Source organism: Pan paniscus, chromosome 11 (assembly GCF_029289425.2).
Source record: "Pan paniscus chromosome 11, NHGRI_mPanPan1-v2.0_pri, whole genome shotgun sequence".
In the NCBI taxonomy this organism is placed as follows: Eukaryota; Metazoa; Chordata; class Mammalia; order Primates; family Hominidae; genus Pan; species Pan paniscus.
In genome coordinates this window covers 70,946,847-70,967,406 of record NC_073260.2, presented here as the reverse complement: position 1 = coordinate 70,967,406, position 20,560 = coordinate 70,946,847, and the positions used below count along the sequence as shown (strand labels likewise).

The window sequence follows — 20,560 nt, the reverse complement described above, 5'->3', positions numbered from 1 at the left end:
TCTTCTGTTGTTACAGTGGCCAAAGCAAGTCACATGGCCAAGTTCAGAGTCAATGTAGGAGAGGACCTTAGTAGAATGTAAATATTGGGAAATGTGGCTTATGGAAGGCCATCAATGTAACTTTTATCCCACTTATTACTCATAATTTTGCTTATTTCCCTTATTACTGTCTGTATAATCATGTGTTATTATTATTTTTTCCCCTTGGCTCACTGCAACCTCTGCCTCCTGAGTTCAAATGATTCTCCTGCCTCAACCTTCCGAGTAGCTGGGACTGCAGGCGCGTGCCACCACACCCGGCTAATTTTTTATTTTTAGTAGAGTTGGGGTTTCACCATGTTGGCCAGGCTCATCTCGAACTCCTGACCTCAGGTGATCTGCCCACCTTGGCCTTCCAAAGTGCTTGGATTACAGGCATGAGCCACCGCACCCGGCCGTGTTATTACGTTATTGGTTTATTTGTCAGTTTCCTTTTATTAGGGGTCCAAACCCCTACTAAAGTGTAGGGGCTTTGCTGTCTTATTCAGCTTCCAGAATCTATCAGTGTTTGCTACATAAGACAACAATAAATATCTGTAGAATAAATAATTGAGCTCTGAGTTTTCTAAGCTGTGTTCAGCTCATCTACAAAAGACCCTGTGTTAAGACAATCATGGAAAGGGTTGACATTCCTTCCCTTCTTTTTAAAGCACCGTGTGTATTTTCACAATAGTTTTCTGAAAACAATGTCTCAATTTAATCATGTAGAAAATTCTTATATCCAAATGGACTACATTTGGATATAAGATACAATGTGATGTATCTTATATCATGTATACAAGGATACAATGTATACAAGGACAATGTATACAAGGATACAATGTGATGATTTGATATATGTATACATTTTGAAATGATTACCACAATGAAATTAATCAGCATATCTATCATATATGTCATAATCCAGTAATCCTGTTTATCTTTCAAAATAGTCTCATGTTCATCCCTTGCTTTTTAAAAATTTTAGACACGGGGTCTTGCTTTGTTGCCCAGGCTGGAGTGCCATGGTGCTATCACAGCTCACTGCAACTTTGAATTCCTGGGCTCAGCCTCTCAAGTAGCTAGGACTACAGGTGTGCACCACCAAACCTAGCTAATTTTTTATAGAGTCAGGTTCTCGCTTTATTGCCCAGGCTGGTCTTCAACTCCTGGCCTCAAGTGATCCTTCCGTGTTGGCCTCCCAAAGTGCTGGGATTACAGGTGTGAGCCACTGTGCCCAGCTCATGTTCATTTCTTTAGAGAGAAGTATAGAAATTGCCCAAAAAAAGATTTGTGGAATTGAGCTGGATTGATGATAACTTTTGACATGTTGTTAATTGTGTATTTTCAAATCCATGGTGAGCTCAAGTTTCCTAAAGAGCTCCTTTGTCATCCAGGTGGCCCAGAGGCTTCGCAGGGATTTATTTATTTTTTCTTGTACTTTAGTAAGTTTGTAATAATAACTATGGAAAATTTAGAGAGCTTTGATATAATATACTTTGGGGGAATTTTGACAGCTATGTATTTATGCACGTAAGGTACTCCTAATCTTGCTTTTCCTTTCTGATTATGTGCCTTTGAAGATTACACAGGATCCTGTCTTTCTAGGCAGAACAGGTTAATACTTCTTTGCTGGTTGCCTGGAAGGAACAGGAAGGAAGAGATAAAACCTTGGAGATAATGCATGATTTCAGGATGTTGGTATTATTTCAAATTAAAGTCTATATTCATAACCAGGTTTCTCAATTCTTATGCAAATTCACTATATCAACTCTTCTGGTACATATCCATATGTGAATATAATGAAAATACACTACATTTCTTGTGTGTATTTCTTCAGTTTACACAGATCATGTAATCCCCATCCAGCAAATTTATAAGATATTAGTGGTAATACTGCATATATTGTAGACATGCTATGAGCAAATCTTTTTTTTTTTCTTTTTTTTAGAGAGTCTTGCTCTGTCACCCAGGCTGGAGGGCAGTGGCACCATCACGGCACACTGAAGCCTTGACCTCTGGACTCAAGCAGTTCTCCCACGTCAGCCTCCTGAGTACGTGGGACCACAGGCACACACCACCAAATTTGACCCAGAAAATCTTTTTTCTTTTTTCTTTTCTTTTTTTTTTGGAGACAGAGTTTCTCTCTTGTTGCCCAGGCTGAAGTGCAACGGCTTGATTTTGGCTCACTGCAACCTCCGCCTCCCAGGTTCAAGTGATTCTCCTGCCTCAGCCTCCCAAGTAGCTGGGTTACAGGCGTGTGCCACCACGCCCAGCTTATTTTTGTATTTTTAGTAGAGACGGGGTTTTACCATGCTGGCCAGGCTGATCTCGAACTCCTGACCTCAGGTGATCCACCGGCCTTGGCCTCCCAAAGTGCTGGGATTATAGGCATGAGCCACCGCACCTGGCCTCAGCACAGGAAATCTTAATCCACAATAAGTTACAGAAGCAACTTCATTCTAGCTAAGTGACTTCAGGCAACTCATTTCTCTTTTCAGAGACAGTGTCCTCAACTGTGACATGAGAATTAGGGGAATGTTTTTGGGTCTGGGTGCCAGCAGCAAAGCACAACCACTTATATAAAGATGGCTACAGAGCCCCCCCCCCCAAAAAAAATACCAAGTTTATATAACTTACTATGCAACAGTGAAATTTATGCCAATTTTGAAGATGTTAGATGGGAATCAGGATGGGATATCACTTTTTTCCAGAAAGTGAAAGTTATGTTTTTGAATGAGAAAAAGAAAAATTTAATTCCCACCGATTTAATAGAATTTAAAATAAAATAATTAAATGTTTTTCCCTTCTCTGACAAGACTGCATCAGAAATTTGGCTATACTGGAACAGAATTGCTTACATCATAATTTAAAGCAAGTGTCCAGAGAGTTTGACAGGAAACATGCAGCCTTCATTGCGAGCCTATGAAGTGTGAGAATGAGGCTGGTTGGATGGAAGGAAATAAAGAAAGCACAGATGGTTTTGTAGACACGCAGCTGTTACCGCAGCAAAGAAAGGTCACACTAACATTCTGTAATGTTATTGCAAGGGGTCAATGGGAGGAAAATTCTTCTAAGACTTCTAATTAAGGTGTGGATGGCAAACAGTGTATCAACACCTTACTAGTGAGGCATTAGTCACCTGCACATCAGTCTACACATGTACACTGAGTGCAAAAGGAGCAAATATGAACAGAAAAACATGATTTAAAGATGACCTAGGCAGGGTGTGGTGGCTTACCCCTGTAATCCTAATCCTTTGAGAGGCTGAGGCAGGTGGATCGCTTGAGATCAGGCATTGGAGACCAGCCTGGGCAACACGGTGAAAACCCGTCTCTACAAAAAATACAAACATTGGCCGGGTGTGGTGGCTCACGGCTGTAATCCCAGCACTTTGGGAGGCTGAGGTGGTGGATCACCTGAGGTTAGGAGTTTGAGACCAGCCTGGCCAACATGGTGAAACCCCGTCTCTACTAAAAATACAAAAAATTAGCTGGGCATGGTGGCAGGCACCTGTAATCCCAGCTACTCGGGAGGCTGAGGCATGAGAATCACTTGAACCCGGGAGGCAGAGGTTGCAGTGAGCTGAGAGCATGCCATTGAACTCCAGCCTGGGCAACAAGAGCGAAACTCCATCTCAAAAAAAAAAAAAAAAAATTAGCCAGGTGTGGTGGTGCACACTTGTAGCCCCAGCTACTCGGGAGGCTGCGGTAGGAGGATCAAGCTGTAGTCCCAGCTACTAGGGAGGCTGAGGTGGGAGGACCACTTGAGCCTGGGAGACTGAAGCTGCAGTGAGCTGTGATTGTGCCACTGCACTCCAGCCTGGGTGACAGAGCAAGAACCTGTCTCAAAAACAAAACAAAACAAGACAATACAAAACGCTATCTATTCAGACCCTTATAGAATAAAGCACAGTTTGAAGGAATTAATTTCTAACAGCCTGGGGGAAAACAGAAAGGGGAAGAGTGGGTGATGGTGAAGTGAGTTTCTGTCTTAGTTTGGAGCAGGAGAGTGCAAAACAAGCAGAAACCTGGAGGTGCAGAACACAGAGGTGCACAGACTCTTTCCATATCACGGTGTTTGGTCCCCTCCTCTCTCCTAAAGCCTCTGCTGACTCCTTTGTTGCCCACTCAAGGGGCAGTATCACTCATCAAACACTGTGCTAGGCCCTGAGGATTTGAAGTTGAATAAGGCTGTATCTTCAATCTCTAAATCTTCAGGTGCCCAGTCTACCAGCTGTAGGGAAGTAGGCAGGATGGGAAGGGCTGTGAATAAAACCCGCTAAATAACTGCAATGCAGTGTGGTCAGGGTTGCGGCAGGTGTGCGTATGGAGCCATCGGAGCTAAGGGGAGGCCATGATGACTGGCCTTGGAATGTTTCACAGAGAAGGTGAATGTGTGTGTGTATGTGTGTGTGTGCATGTATATATAAATATATATACATATATACACGTTAGGGACATTGACCCTCCCATACCCAGCCAGCTTCCATGGATAGATGTGGGGGTCAGTGCCCTTAACCCTCGTGTTGTTTAAGCATCCACAGACATTTAATATAGTCCTTCGGAGATGCAACGACATGTGTGGTGAGGGGTTAGGGCCACCAGGGTACAGGAAGGAGAGGCCTGGCATTTGTTTGGAGTGTGGCTGCTGTTTCTCATCATTAAAAAGAAAGTTCCAGCTTCCTTTAGGTAGTGCTTATTGTATTTATCTCATGGCCTTCACCTATGACCTGGACCCCAAGAGCACTCCATTTCCTATCTCCACCTCAAAGTCTTCGCAAGTGTAACCTAATATAACATTCCAATTTATCCTTGCTACTTAGGAGGCTGAGGTGGGAGTATCACTTGAACTGAAGAGTTTGAGCCCACCCTGGGCAACATAGTGACACGCTATCTCCCCTTGTCCCCAAAGATTTACAATTTAGCCAATCATGGAGGGTAAAGGAGAGATGACAGGAGGCACCAATAACACAATGTGCTGAGCATTAATGAGAAGTGCAGTGAAGCCCCTTACAGCATTGCCATACTTAATTCTTATAATAACTGCATGGTCTAGGTACTACTATTATTCCCTTTTAAAATGAAAAATGGAGGCGCCTCAGAGAGGCTGAGCATCTGGTTGTGCTAGTGAGCTATGGCACGTGATCTGACTAAAGAGTCTCAGGTCTTAGCCAGTGTATTACCCTGTGTGAATGCACAGTTACAATCAGGAAAAAATGCAAAATGTGGGCATCCCACTCACTGTGGGGCTTTCTCTCCTTATTTGGAAGAAATAGTACAATGGTGAGGATGTCACATACATGTAAGTGGGTGTGTTAGTCTGTTCTTGCATTGACAAAAGAGGTTTAATTGACCTCGATTCTGCAGGCTGTACAGAAAGCATGATTCTGGCATCTGCTCAGCTTCTAAGGAGGCCTCAGGAAACTTAAAATCATGCAGGGGAGGGAGGGTGGGGGCAAAGTGGGAGCAGGCACGATACATGGCCAGAGCAGGAGCAAGATAGCGAGGGAGGAGGTGCCACACACATTTAAACGATCAGAACTCTCGAGAACTCACTCACTATCCCATGGACAGTACCAAGAGGATGGTACTAAACCATTCATGAGTAATCTGCCCTCATGACCCAGTCACCTCCCATCAGACCTCACCTCCAACGCTGGGGGTTACAATTCAGCATGAAATTTGGGTGGGGACACAGATCCACACCATATCAGTGAGTGACATGGAGATGCACTGCCCAGATTTGCTTGCAAAGAAGGACTTGCTGCCCAGCTCTGGGTGCTGTCAGCAACTGGCCCTTTTCGAGACTGCCTCAGCTGCAGGGTCGCCTTGACCAAGGTCATGTCACGTCCCAGGATGAACGACATCCAATGACTGATTCAGGAGGGTATCTAATGGTCCAGTCATTTAGGCTCAATAATTCCAATGGGCCATGTCTCAGATCCCCCAGTGGGATCAATGAAGGCTGTTGGGTATACCCCAGCTACTCCCTTTGCCCATGCTGCTTCCTGCCTGTCCCCCACAGGTGAAACATCTTGTCAGTGTCTCAGAGCCTGCTTCCCTGAGAACTCAATCTGTGACATCAGTCCCATTGATCAGAGAAGTCTGTGTCCTCTTACTTTGTTGGTTTCCTTCATAGCTTCCTTTCACATCAGTTTCCTTTGATTTTTTTTTTTTTTTTGAGACGGAGTCTCCCTCTTTTGCCCAGTCTGGAGTGCAATGATGAGGTCTCGGCTCACTTCAACGTCTGCCTCCCAGGTTCAAGCAATTCTCTCGCCTCAGCCTCCCGAGTAGCTGGGACTACAGGTGCGTGCCACCATGCCCGGCTAATTTTTGTATTTTTAGTAGAGGTGGGGTTTCACCATGCTGGCCAGGCTGGTCTTGAACTCCTGACCTCAGGTGATCTGCCTGCCTTGGCCTCCCAAAGTGCTGGGATTACAGGCTTGAGCCACCGTGCCCGGCCTTTCCTTTGATTTTTTATGTTCCAGATAAATATCTAAAAACAAAAGTTTATACAATTCTCAAAGATAGGCCACACACAGATTCAATCCCCCTACTCTTTTTTTTTAGTTAATAGACTATATTTTAGAGCAATTTTAGGTTCACAACAAAATTGAGCGCAAGTGTAAAGAGATCCCCTCCACCCCTGTTCCCCACTAGCCCACTCCACTATCAATCAACATCCATTTCCCTTGGTTTGGGCAATAAATATAGATTGTGGAAATAAATAAATAAGTCCTTTTTAAAACCAAAAATTTTATTAGACTAATGTATATAAATTTTTAATTGCTTGTTTTGCTTTGTTTTGTTTTTTTGAGATGAAGTCTCGCTCTGTAGCCCAGGCTGGAGTGCAGTGGCTCAATCTTGGCTCACTGCAAGCTCCACCTTCCGGGTTTACGGCATTCTCCTGCCTCAGCCCCCCGAGTAGCTGGGACTACAGGCGCCCGCCACCACACCTGGCTAATTTTTTTTGTGTTTTTTTAGTAGAGATGGGGTTTCACCATGTTAGCCAGGATGGTCTCTATCTTCTGATCTTGTGATCCACCTTCCTTAGCCTCCCAAAGTGCTGGGATTACAGGCGTGAGCCACCGCGCCTGGCCTAATTGCTATTTTTAACATTTGAGTGGTTTGCAGACTTGATTCCAAGAGGTTCTTACTGTGTGGCCTTGGGAAGACCCTTTAAATTTTCAAGTCCTACTGTCCCATCTTTAAAACGGAAATAATAATTAGTGGGAGGATTTAATTAGACAACATATCCCATAACATATCCTAACTCCAAGCAAAGTGCCTGGCACTTAATAAGGATTCAAAAAATGGATATTTGTAATATAAAGTTGGCCCAGCACAGGCCTCCTATGCTGCAACATATCACCCAAACTCGGTGTAGCTTACAACTGAAGTTTATTCTTTCACACTTCTGGAAGCAGAAGACTGCGCTCAGGTTCACTGGGCCAAAGTCAAGGTGTCAGCAGGATCTTGCTCACTTCAGAGGTTCTAGGGGAGAATCCTTGCCTCTGTGCTGGTATTCCTTGACTTGTGGAGGCATCACTTCAATCTCTGCCTCCACAGTGGCCAGCCCTCCTCTGTGTGTGCTAACCACCCCCTTTCCCCTTATAAAAGTACATGTGACTGCAGTTAGGACCCATCTTGATCATCCAGAATAATCTCCCCAACTCAAGAAGACCCTTAATTGAATCACACATGTGAAGGCCCTGCTTCTGTCTATGTAAGGTAATATGCACAAGTTCCAGGACTTAGAACCTGTTATTTCTAGGGAGGGAACATTTTTCAGCCTAGCACACGGGATAACACAGTTTCTATCTTTATTAAGCACAATCCAAAACACCTTTGGACCATGAAAACAGTCTTTTGTCCCTTCCATCTTGTTATTCAAAACTATCTTCCTTATTTTAAAAGCCTTTCCTCCCTGCCTCTCCCAGAAGGGACAGCGGCTCCCAAAGGCAGCTGGGTGAAGTTTCTGTAAGATCTCAGCACTAGATCGCGCTGCTGTTTTGGAGGCATCTTTCCAAGGCTTTAATTAGAGGATGCATTCTAGCCCTGTTTCCCAAACTTACATATTCCAGATACCTCTGATTCAGTAGATTGGGCGATGTCTGGCAATCCAATTTTTTCTAAGTGCCCCAGGGGATTCTTATCATCAGCCAAGATTTGGAAACAGTAATTTCTTATACAAAGCCCTGAACTAATACCCTTGAAATAGGGGATTCCCCTTCACTGCCGGGTGTGTCGCGGTTACATGACTGAGTTTGTTGAGGGAGGAGGAATGAACAACCCTGAAAACTAAACTATCCTACCTGTATATTATTCACTGAAAGAGTTTCCTGGAGGGAAAACTTCCAATTCCAATTAAATCGAGGATGACGACGGCCCGGATTTGGCAGTCCTGCCGCTGTCACTAGCTTGGGACCTCGTGGGTCTGAGTGATCCAGCCCGGGCCGCGCCCTCACCCAGAGCCAAGGCTGTGAGAGCAGCTCCAGCGAGGGGGCAGGGTGGCGGCGGCAGGGCTGCTTCAGGGCCGGTGCCGGTGTCCTCAGAGCGGCGTTTTGGCACTGGGGTGGGCCGGGGCGTGGCTTTCGGCGCCACCTCTGCAAGCGGCCGCCACTCCAGAGTGGCGCAGGTAGGGGGCGTGGGAAGACCTAAGTATATTTATTCCGGCCTGCGAGCGGGATGCTGGGGTTGCTCCAAGGGACCAGAAGAGCTGCCCTGTGTCCCAGAGCAGGCTGGTTCTTCTGACAGCGCTGAGAACCTGGAGCTCGCGCCTGGCCAGGTGGGGGCTATGACTGGACGCTCAGAACATTTGTGGGAGTGTGGAAATCTCTTTACGGGTGATGGGGCTCAAAGTCTGACGCAGCCGAGGGTTGATGGGGTGCAGTCACGCTCAGCCAGGGGACTTTGGGGGCGCAGTGTCAGGCTCAGCCAGGGAGTGAGAGGCGCAGTACCAGCCTTATCTGGGGGTGCTGGAGGCACAGGCTCCGGTTCGGCCAGGCGGGTGTGCGCGCCCAGGAAGGGTAGGAGCCTGCAGCCGCAGCGGGGGGCGCTGGCTGGGGCTCTGCCCCGCCGGCAGTGCGCTCGGGCGCTGTTCCAGCGCGCGGCAGCTAGTGGCGCTGAGCCTCTGCTTTCGCAGCTCGCGGGGAGCGGGGCCGGCGGGAGGGGCCCGGCGGGGCCACCGCCTCCTCTGATGGCAGGCTCCTCCTCTCCCTCCGCCTCCCTCGCTCTCCACCGCCCGCCCAATCTACAGTTCCCGGCCCAGCCGAGCCGGGCTGCTTGTCTGGCCGGCGGAGGCTGAGCGCGACCCTAGCAAGCCGCGGCGCCCGCCGACCAGGGACAAGAGCGACTCCTGGGACCTCACTCTGCCCCGCGCCGCCGCCTCCTCCCCTGTTGTCGCGGGGACGCTCAGGCCCGCGCCGCCCGGGCCACGATTCTCCTCCTCTTTCTCCCGGAGGGGAAGGAACGGAGAAAGCCGAGCGGCGGCTCCGGGAGAGAGCGAGCCGAGGCCCCTGCCCCCGAGGCTCGGGGCAGGAGGAGGAGGAGGAGGAGGAGGAGGAGGAGGAGGAGGCGGAGGCGGAGGGAAGTGCGCGTCACTCTCGGGAGGAGAGTATTTCACCTCCAGGCAGAGGCTGCGGCTGCCAGTTGAGTACGAGCGGCAGCTGCGGGCGCCGGCAATCGAGTGGCTTCCTGGCCATGGAGAGGAGATCTGGACCCGAGGACGCCAGGGACTCCTCTCCGTCTCGCTGGACCGCTGTGTAGGCACCTGAGTTAACGGACGCTAAGCGGGGTAGGGGAAGGTAAGAAGCGACTCGGTCACCCGCCCCCCCACCCCGCTCCACCTCGTTTGCTGCCCTCGGGGGCCACTGCGGGGACGCAGACCCGGGTCTCGCCCACCTTTTCTGCTCCCGGCGGCCTGGCCGGCTCCGGCGTTGGGCATTTCTGCCGAAAAGGAAAACGTCCTCCCGCCCTTCCCCCGTGCGCCTCCTTTCCCGGTTTCATCTCTGGATTGGGACTGACCCGACTCCCCAGGAGTCAGTCCTCTCTTCTTAAGAAAGGGTCCTCGGGAACGGTGTCTTGATTTCTTTCTCTCCACTCTCTCTTTTCATTACGTTTACGGGGAAGGGAACAATGGACCTTTCAAAGTCGGTGCGAACAGCCTTAAACTTTCTGGAGAGGGATGGGGTGAGGGGATAAACCCCACAGTAAGCCGATTACAGTGAAAGGTTGATGGAATGTGCTTTGCAGTCCGGGCTTCAGTGCGCGCGCGCTTGTGCGTTTGGGGTAATCTTTGTCTCCTTACAATTCCCCTGGGTTGGTGGGTCCTCCGCCCTCCGCCTCCTGCCTCTCTGTTAGCTGAGGTAAGGTGAGGCTTTAAAATCGTGTACAGCTTCCTTTAAATCTGGGGAATAGCCTTAGCCCTGGACCCTATTCCCAGCTTTTCTCTGCAGAGTTGGGAGATCCTGGTAAAGGAGGGGGGCCCTCTCTGTGAGGACCCAGAGTGCTGCTGTTAATAGCACTAGTGGCTACACCCTTAGCGATAAAACCAAGGTCCTGAATTCCCTGGATGCTCTCTGCTGAGGGTTGATGAGTGTCACCAGACCTCGACCTGGAGCGGAAACAGCTCACTTAAATTCTCCGCAGGTTAGGAAAACAGACTTTGATATATATCTCCTTTTATCAGCAGTTGGGATTAAGGATAGACTGCCTAATAATTTTTAAAACTTTCATTGTGCACATGAGCTACTCACTGCCTTGAGTTCACTCCCCTTGATTCAGTGTGACAGAGTGATGCGCTGCTGCACGGTTGCATGTATTGAGATGTGCTGCTCTTCCCGGTAAAAAGTGAGAAGAATTTAGAGAGAGGGGAAAGGGTAGAGGCTTCACCTGAGCTGAGGGAGGCCTGACCCCCCAGAGCAGCCAGGCAAATCTGTTGGAAATGGCTCAGTGTTAAAAAAACACATTTAAAATGGTTAGCCTTATCTTTCTTTGGTTGGCTAGAATGGAGCTACTAATGCTTATTTGACCCTTGAAGGACGCTTGTTCTTTTCAGAATTGGTCTGGGTATCATACTGTGGTTGTGGGTCTGATTACCTACACAAAGGGTTCTTTTTAGTTTGCATTTCTGGGCAAAGCAGAAGAATGTGCAGTAGGCACGTCCTCTGCTTAGTAAACATTGGGTAGCACTTTAGAGTGCTTTTCTCTTCACACTGAAATGACTCCCCCCAGCTTCTGTGTACCTGCATTAGAGGATCAGTTTGGGCGGAACTGGAAATCTGTCTTCTGGCTTTCTGTTCAGTCCTCCTGACGCTGTTTTTTTCTGATGTATGTGTGCTTAAAGGCTCAGAAAACTAAGATTAGAAGCGACTTCTGAGTCATCACCTGTTCTTATTAACCTGTGAATGAGATAGTGAGCTGAGGACTCTCCTGTGTGTGGACAGGGAAATAGAATCTGTAAATTCTTACATGGTGTTTATCTGGATATTCTGTGTCACAGTTAATTATCTGAGTAGTCTCCTTCCTTGATCTAGTCTGTAACCAGTGACTTTTCAGAAATGTCAGATTCATAACAGGAAACCAGAATGGGGCAACACTTCAGTCATGTTCTAATAGGCCTAATCAATGCTGTCCTCAAACAGCTATCAAGAAAAGACAAACTGGAGGGTAATGTAGTCTTGTGTGCCATTATCTTGAAGTTGACAGGGTACTACTTAGAGCTACATGCTTTGGGCAAGTTTCTGAAATTGAGAAAGACAAGCCACATTTTAGAAAGAGGAAACTTAGGCCAGGCACAATTGGCTCACGCCTGTAATCCCAGTACTTTGGGAGGCTGAGGCGGGTGGATCACCTGAGGTCGGGAGTTTGAGACCAGCCTGGCCAACATGGTGAAACCCTATCTCTACTAAAAATAGAAAAAAAAAAAATTAGCCAGGTGTGGTGGTGCACGCCTGTAATCCCAGCTACTCGGGAGGCTGAGGAAGGAGAATCGCTTGCACCTGGGAGGTGGAGGTTGCAGTGAGCCGAGATCGTGCCACTGCGCTCCAACCTAGGCGATGGGAACGAGACTCCATCTGAAAAAAAAAAAAAGAAAAAAAAGAAGAAACAATAATCACTACCAAATTCATGGTCTTAGATTCACATGGAGTGCTGTATGTAAATGTGTGCATTGTAATGTGTGCTCTAAAATATGTATGAGCATTGCATCATTCACCCACCCACCATCCATTCAGCTAGCACTTATTAATCACCTATTGTGGTCCAGACCCTCTGGAAGCAATTGCAACACCTGCTTTGTGGAGCATTCATGTTGGTAAAGAGAAGGAGTTAAAGTGGTTGCAACCAGGGAGGCCACAGGGATTGAAGATACCTGTGTCACTTGCAACTAGAGAGATGACAATCTCTGCTATTGAAGACATGAGCCTAGCCCCGGACATAAGGAAATGAACAATTAGAAGGTCCAATAAGTGCATGTCTGGGAGAATTACGCATAGAACGCTCTAAGAAGCCAGAGAAGGAACAGTTGGGGGTGGGGGAGCAATTTTGTGAGAAATAAAATTTGTTAAATCAGACAAAATAGTAGGGACTGAAAACTAGTGTCAGAAGTACTATCTTAAAATGGTGAAGATTGGAGGACTTGAAGTCAGACTTGGATTTAAAACAAGGCTCTGACACTTGCTAAACATTTGCTGTGGGCAAATCCCCTAATCCTTCTCACGTTGTTTCTTCACCTGAAAAAGGAGTTTTAAAATGCTTTATGGGAATGTTTTGGGGATTAAATTTGAGTAAGTTTGCTATGTATTAATATATGATAAAGTACTATACAGGCTAATGCTGTCTGGTATAAAAAGGTACTTTCAAAAGTTTTTTAAAGCTATAAATAGATATAAATCATAGCTTAATCAATCAGGTCTCAGCTACAGATTTTCATTTTATTGGCCCTTTCCAGAATGATCTGAATCCCATCTTGAGAGCAAGTCTTTAGACTTTTAAGCTAGCTACTGTCATATGGTATTGCTCTCTTGTCCAGGCTTCTTTCCATCCCAGCCACAGGAAATCTTTTCATTTCACTTGGATTGTGAGCATTAGTGAGAAGAATGGGCTGTCTAGTACAGTACATCAATTGAAAGGGTCTTGTCTGGTTTTGTACGGTAACATCCATTCTCCTCTCTGCCTCCCAAGCCAAGCTAGCCCTTCTGCTTTCCTCTCTCTCAATATGATGAATATGGAAAAGGAAAAAAAAAAAAAGAAAAGCTATGCATCTGCCTTTTTGAGAGTATGAAAATCCCCATTACTAGTTTTCTCCATTTGTAAAGAGGTATAATTTTCATCTAGATTGTTAAAGTCTATTCTCTCAATAGCAGCAGCTGCTGTCTAGGCGAATCTGTAAGCAATACTCACTTTAGTTCTCCACTTGAAATGGACTTAAGCCCATCTGACATTTTAATAAATTGCCTTTGATAGAAATCCAAACTCAGATATTTGAAACTATCAAGTGAACTGTGCCCTTTTGCCAGGGGTGTGGTGGGGAGGGGGATAATGAATGTAAATCAGTTTTCTAGACACTGCTACGTATGCTGAATCTTAGCATGTCGCTTGAAGGGACCTCAAAGATAGTATTAAAACAAGGAAGTTGGGACCCAGAGAGGCTAAATAATTAGGTAAGGTCATATAGTAAATTAATAACCAAGCAGGGACAAGAACTCCTTTGTCCCTGTTTCCAGTCAGCACTTTTTTTTTTTTTTCTTAGATATATTCTTATTTTATTCCTGTTTGGCTTTGTTAGCAATTTAATTAGTTTAATGATCAGATAATTTGCATTTGGGCTTTGAAAGTCACTGCTTTCAGGTTTAAGGCAGACACTATGTATATTTTTTCATTGCCTACTACTTACACATGATGGTGGGGTGATGTTACTTGTAACAAATTTCTGTGAAATAAGGAACTAAGTGTAAAAATAACATTAGCTTTACTTGTATTTTCTATAAACAGGATGAAAATTTAAAGTACTGTAGATGTGCACATTTTTTAGAAGAAGCAAGTTCCTGGAAACCCTGTTGAGATTTGGGTTGTGAATCCTAGAATAAAAGCATACCAGAATATGTTTGCATGTTCTTTTTTTTCGTCTTCAAAACTTATGGCTGTAGGTCATGTTTGCTTGTTCTTTTGTTTTCCTGGTACTTGCTTTGGGAAGCCTTTAATATTGGTTGTCAGGAACTATGTTCAGCAACTATTTTATTGCATTCCTAGGATGTGCAAGGCACTGTACTGGTTGCTGTGAGCAATACAGAGATAAATTAAGCATAGGGTTTTTATTAAAATGTCTTTAAAAAAGGTGAAACAGACTCATAAACTGTATGTCTTAAAACACAGAATTGCTATCTCCCAACAAATCAGTCCTTTGATCTATAAGGCAAATCTGCTTTGAAATTGTTATTATTAGGCTAACCTAGTAACCAGATTTGTAACAAGACATTTATTTTCTTTACACGGTGAAAAGTGATAAACCTTTTTACATTTGTTGTATCAAGGGTCCATTGTAGTTTGAACAATAAGTAAAAGTTCAATATTTGATAAGAATTTTATGTTATGAAAAGTTTGCCTGGTAGAGATTGTGGCATTCTTAATCCTAATATTTTTTAATAAGGCTTTACCACTGGTTAGAAGTGTCATTAGGACGTTGTTGCCTGAAAGAGTTGAAATTTAAGACAATCCACATTGAGCCCATGAGAAAAGAATTGACCTCTGACTGAGTTTCATGTAAGTATCTTAAAACATATGAATATCCACTATAAATTTGATATCGTGGTCAGGTCAGATTAAGTCCCCCTCCAGTGTGAAATTGTTATCGATTTGGGGGCTCTTACTTAATGATTGGTGTGCACTTTGGAGACAGCAAGCCTTCTGTTGTCTTAATGGTCTCTGTAATGGTGATTCACTTCCCTGAAGAATGAGTCATTTTTTCGCATACAATGAAGTTTGGAAAGTTAATTATTAACATTTTAGGAATGGGAAAGATTTAGCTTAACACAGGGACATATGCCTGATTCCTGTTTCAGGAGGAATTAGAAAAATGAGTTCTTGAGGTTTTCTTTTTTTTTTTTTTAAGTTGTGGTTTGAAAAAACATAACAATAAAAAAAAATATTTTTTTGAGACAGGAGTCTCACTCTGTCACCCAGGATGGAGTGCATTGGTATGATCACAGCTCACTGCAGCCTCCACCTCCTGGGCTCAAGCTATCTTTCCACATCTCAGCCTCCTGAGTACCTGGGAGTACAGGCATGCACCACCATGCCCAGCTAATCTTTATATTTTTTTGTAGAGATAGGGTTTCACCGTGTTGCCCGGGGTGGTCTTGAACTCCTGGCCTCAAGTGATCCTCCCACCTCAGTCTCCCAAAGTGTTGTGATTACAGGCGTGAGCCACTGCACCCGTACTAACATTGCTTTTTAATGCCACCAGTGCCACCACTATAAAATCAACTTTATATGAGGATTTGAAAAATATGCTTGAGCAGGGCTTGGCTGAGTCTGAGGTTGGCTTTAATCTTCAAGTGTTTTTTCTTGCCTCCTGTTAGTGCTTGCAGCACTTGGGCTTGTCACATAGCCCCCGTTTGCCTGTTGTGCTGCTGCTAGCCAGTATTTTTTTTTTTTTTTTTTTGGTGATGGGGCTGGCATGGGGTCTTGTTAGGTTACCCAGGCTGGAGTGCAGTGGCTCTATAGTAGTCCTAGCACACTATAGTCTTGAACTGGGCTCAAGCCATCCAACTGCCTCAGCCTCTAAGTGGATGGGACTACAGGTGCACATCATTGTTCACCTCTTCCTAGCCACAGTGTATCCCTATTCGGCTAAGTGAAGTCCAGCTGCCACTCTAGTGCTGAGTAATTACTTGTTCATTAGAAGTTCTGCCTTTTGACTCTGTAGCACCCTTGAGTCTTGAGGAACATAGAGGAAACTGTTGAGAATGTGTAAGATGGCCCTTTTGTTTGGCTTAGGTTTCACGTGGCCTAGGAGGAGAGGGACTATGACTGTTTTATATTTTGGCCTGGAACTCACCTGCAGGTGACACCCTTTCAAAGAATATGAAAGACTTCTGTAGTGTGTCACCCTCCCCTCCTTCCCATACTTTTTAGTCACTATTGGGCAACGTGTCGTCATTTAAATGGTGGAGTTCAGTGGTAGACTTTAGTTTACACATGCAAAATAAGAAAGATATTAGTAATCGTCTGGTGGTGCACATTTGGGTGAGTAAATTTGCCAGGGCTTTTAGAAAATTAAACTCAAGCAATCACCTCCTCAGCCCACCTTCTTTGCCTCAACATTCAATTTAATTACTTGTTTACTTGTGTTGTCTCCCTACTCTTTCTACCCCCAAATGCTGGGCTGTGAGCTTCTTGAAAGTAGGAACCATGTTTATTTTTTGTACTATTGGGTCTCCAGTGTCTAGCAGAACCCTTTTCTCATAAGAGATGCTCAAAACTGACCTTGTGCCCTGTTTGAAAAGGCTTTATTCCAAGTGGTTTAAGTTATATTAAAAATAGGCTATGTGTTACAGTTGAAAGAAATAGTCAACTTGGGTTCTGGTCCTGGCCCTGCCATTGATAGAAACTTTACTATGACGCTGGATTGAACAGCCTTGGATTATTTCAGTCTGGGCATCTCATTATTCATCTGAAATATTTCTAGTGTGAAAGGCACATCAAAACATACCCCTTCTGTTTCCTATTGTCATTGCATTTTGGTATCTGTACATCACTAGATCATGAACTTTGGCAGGTCTTTGCTTGTTTTTCAAACACATCCCTGTTGTCTTTTCATTTTTCCCACCTTTCAACATTTTGCCAACATAACTTTCTTGGTTTTTTCTTCCTGAGAAGTATTTTAATGCATTGTCTTTGGCCCTCTGCAGAGAATGCAGCCCACAGGCAGTTCTGCCCTTTGCTATAACCTTAATTAAATCAGCCTCTGTCAGGACAGACTTCGGCTTTGGTTCTTTCTTTGGAAGGCCAGCTGCAAGGCTGGTGACGTGCCTGCACTTGCCATTGTGTGCCTCTGCACTGCCATCCGTCACTGCCAGCAGGTTGGAAGCCTCTCTTGAATCTTCCCAGCCAGTTGAGAACAAGGGCGAAGGGGGATGGTCTAGGATCACTGGGAAGGGAGAAAAGAGAACAGCCTTTCAATAAAAAAAATTAAGGAGAAAAAGAAATATGAGAAATATTAATAGGAAAAAAGGAAACCGAAGGGAATAGAGAATGACTGGTAGGTACAACGACCTTTTCCCCTTTTTTCTAATTTTCTGGGTTGAAGAACAATCTATCTTTCTGCAGTTTATCTTCTAGTTCTTTACTTCCACCTAGAGGCCTATGTACTTTGCTCTCTTTTTATTTTTATTTTTGGTTGCTCAGAGAGTGTTAGCTGTTCTTAATTGCTACCCTTCCTCCCCGCTTGGTCTGTAGTAGGTCTGCAGTTTTTTCCTTTTATGTTTTTCTTTTTTGGGGCATGATAATGCATTTTAACCTTTTGGCCGTATCAGCCTCATTGGCTTTAGGGTCAAGCATTACTTCTCATAGACTTGTTTAACATCGTTGGAAAAAGATAGGATTAATTAGTATATTTGGGATCAGAAAAATTGGACAGCTGCCTCCTTTACCTTGCATAAATGACTGAAATATAGGAATGAATTTTAAATATTTCTTTAAAGTCATTTATTTCACTTTAAAATTAAGAAGTTTTCACTTGGTTCACTTTTGGCATTAAACATTATAAATAGCAGCTCTTTGTTTTGAGGGATTCATACTTTAACAGGAGAGTCCAATGTGATTTGCCGAAGATGTGGCCACTTTAGTGAAACTATGGCTGTTGCTCATCTGAATTCCTTAAATACAGACCATAGGCATTTCTTATTTTGTTATTATCAGGTTAAGCAAACTCTTAGTATTTATAGTTAATTTTTGTTTTTCCAGAGATTTATTTCCTAACTATAGTTTTTTAGTAGTTTTCTAGCAAAAAGACTATAGCTTAATACAAAAGTAAATTTTTAAGCAGGAAAATAAATCTTTCAACTTTAAATAATACTTATTCTAATCCAAAGCTTAGTATCTTTTTTTTTTTTTTTTTTTTTTTTTTTTAGTAAATTTAGTCTTTTTAGGACTATAGGTTTGAAATATTCTGAAGAAAATAAAAATACTTCACTGCAATATATGGCTTCCCTGGTAAAATGAGTATTTTAAATTAAAAGCCTTTAGAGATCAAAAAGTTCCTGGAGAGACTTTTCCCCTATCTACAAAGATAGGACTGACCCCCTGCCATCCCCCCCACCCCCCCGTACCCCCCAACAAGGAGAACAATTATCCCTGCTTCTTTCCCTTTTATTTCATTATCCGTTGCAGGAAGGACCAAAAATCTAACCACATCCGAACAGCCCTATTCAAGATAAAGACTACCTCCACGGATCATTTAAATTCCAAAAAGAACTATTTAGAAGTCAATTTCTGTTTCCCCATCCAATCATTCTCCCTAGTAATCATTTATTCCCTCAATAGAATTCCTCCTCTTCTCCTTCCCATAACCTTTTTTACCAGGATCCAAGCCCTCATTCTCCCTGGAACCTCAGGATGTCATGTAACTTCTGTGCCTCATTGGGAAGTTGGGTTTTCCTTCTGAAGGCTCCCATGCTTACACATTAAATATGTCTTTTCTCCGTGAATCAAACTGCCTCATGGCAGGGATTTTAGTGAACTTTCAGGGAGTCAAAAGCCTATGACCCCCATAGTTTCTTATGCTTTCGCTGTATTATATTTTAATAGGTTTTTGGGGCAGGCAAGATTTTTTTTTTCTTTAAGGAAGGAGATAATCTGAGTGATACATGGTGTGAATCTAGAAGTCTGATGCATACAGATGTTTATTATAACAATAGCTTAACTTGGGAATATCACTTATATGTGTCTAAATCGATCAAATAGATAAAGCAGGTAGGGACATATAAACAATTAGGGGTTCTCAGTCCCTTGTCCTTTCCCTTCATAGGCAGAGGTTTATAATTAAGAGTTGGTGCATTTCCCTTCTACCTCTGTACATTGACCTGGCTATAATCTGCTTAATAAAAGTAAACAAAGATCTGTGTAAGTAAACTAACTGTGCAGAGTGTCTTATTTCTTGGAAACATGCCAAACAGTTGCAGGTGATTGTGACTCATACTGATTTTTGAGAGTTGAAGGAAAAAGACAAAAGCGCTGTGACAAGGGCAAAGAAATAATGGAGAATGCACCTTGTGGGACAGTGTGAAGGCATGTCCTGTGGAAAATCTTCTATTTTAGGGAATCAAAATATTTTACCCCCAAATATATTTCTTTGACATATTTTGAGATGTCAGCAAACAGCAGCAAACAGAAGTCGCCCTGCAAAGCAGTCTCTTATGGGGGAAATTTGCATCTATAGAAAATATGCATTAATGCAGCCAGGCTTTCTCTTGTCCGGTTCTAGGAAGGATTAATTAAGTCTGACTCCTTACAGATCTGAAAGAGACATTTGCCATCTCTTCTCTCAGGGGTGCTACCTGTGAGGTTCGGTTCATCTACATAACAAGACCACCTTTGCTTGCCAAGCCTCCTTACATAACCTGTCTTACAGCTAAAACCTGATTTACTACTGTAACCTGTTTTCGGCCATGCTCTGAGCCTGCATTCTTTCTCCAATTTCTAGAAGGTATTTACACACTTCTGTACCCCACCGGGGGGGTGGGGGGTGGGTTTTCATTCTGAAGTCTCCTGTGTATAACACATTAGATAAAGTTGTGTGTCTTTTCCCCTGTTGATCTGGCTTTTGTGAGTTGATTTTTTAGTGAACCTTCAGGTGGCCAAGGTCCTTGGCCCCACACCTGTTTAGAGGTCTAAGGGTTTTCAATTCTTTGAGAGTATGCTAATATACAATCGAGCAGATCTCTGAATGAAAGTTGACTTAATTGTTTCAACCATATGTCCGTTTTCTCATAAATAGCTGTATGTATAGACCTAGCATTTATGTTGAATTCTTTGCAGTGGTTGTTTTTTTAAAAAATGTATATTATCCTGTGTGCTCTGGGAATAGAATAGGTGATACATTATATTCTGCTAAACTACATATAAAAAGATTCCTCCCTACCCAAACTCTTTGAAAACCTTTATAATAGTTATTTAAGTACATAATCTTCTTGAGAGTATTGGTCACACTTAATTATTTATTCGAAACTTGTGGAATTAGAGGACCTAAAAAGTCTGCTTTGCTAAGGTTATTTTCTAATTGAACACTTTTTTATACAGGGTATTTGTTGAGTTCACTGTTTGTCAATGGACATAATCTGAATCTAAAACAAAACTAAATGAAACGCCCTAACCCTGCTTCCCCTCAAACCAAACCAAACCAAACCAAACCAAACCAAACCAAACCAAACCAGAAGATCTAAATGGTGATCCCTGATGGTTATTCTTTGTTGTGTTCTTCTCCTGAAAGTAGGAGGTTGGGAATGTGGAATTATTAATTGAAAATTCAAGGCAGTTAG

General features: G+C 43.9%; 1 protein-coding gene across 2 annotated transcripts in view; it reads left to right on the top strand.

Annotated features, from left to right (window-relative positions):
* The window catches only part of CEMIP2 (cell migration inducing hyaluronidase 2), a 182,104-nt gene that overhangs the window by 87,100 nt on the left and 74,444 nt on the right, over window positions 1-20,560 (top strand). The window contains exon 1 of one of the 2 annotated variants that reach the window (XM_034967570.3): window positions 9,268-9,826. The exons of the other annotated variant lie outside the window; for it this stretch is intronic. The gene's annotated coding sequence lies outside the window, so the exon portion shown is untranslated. Of the gene's footprint in view, window positions 1-9,267; window positions 9,827-20,560 lie in introns of those variants that run through there. 2 annotated transcript variants of the gene reach the window in all.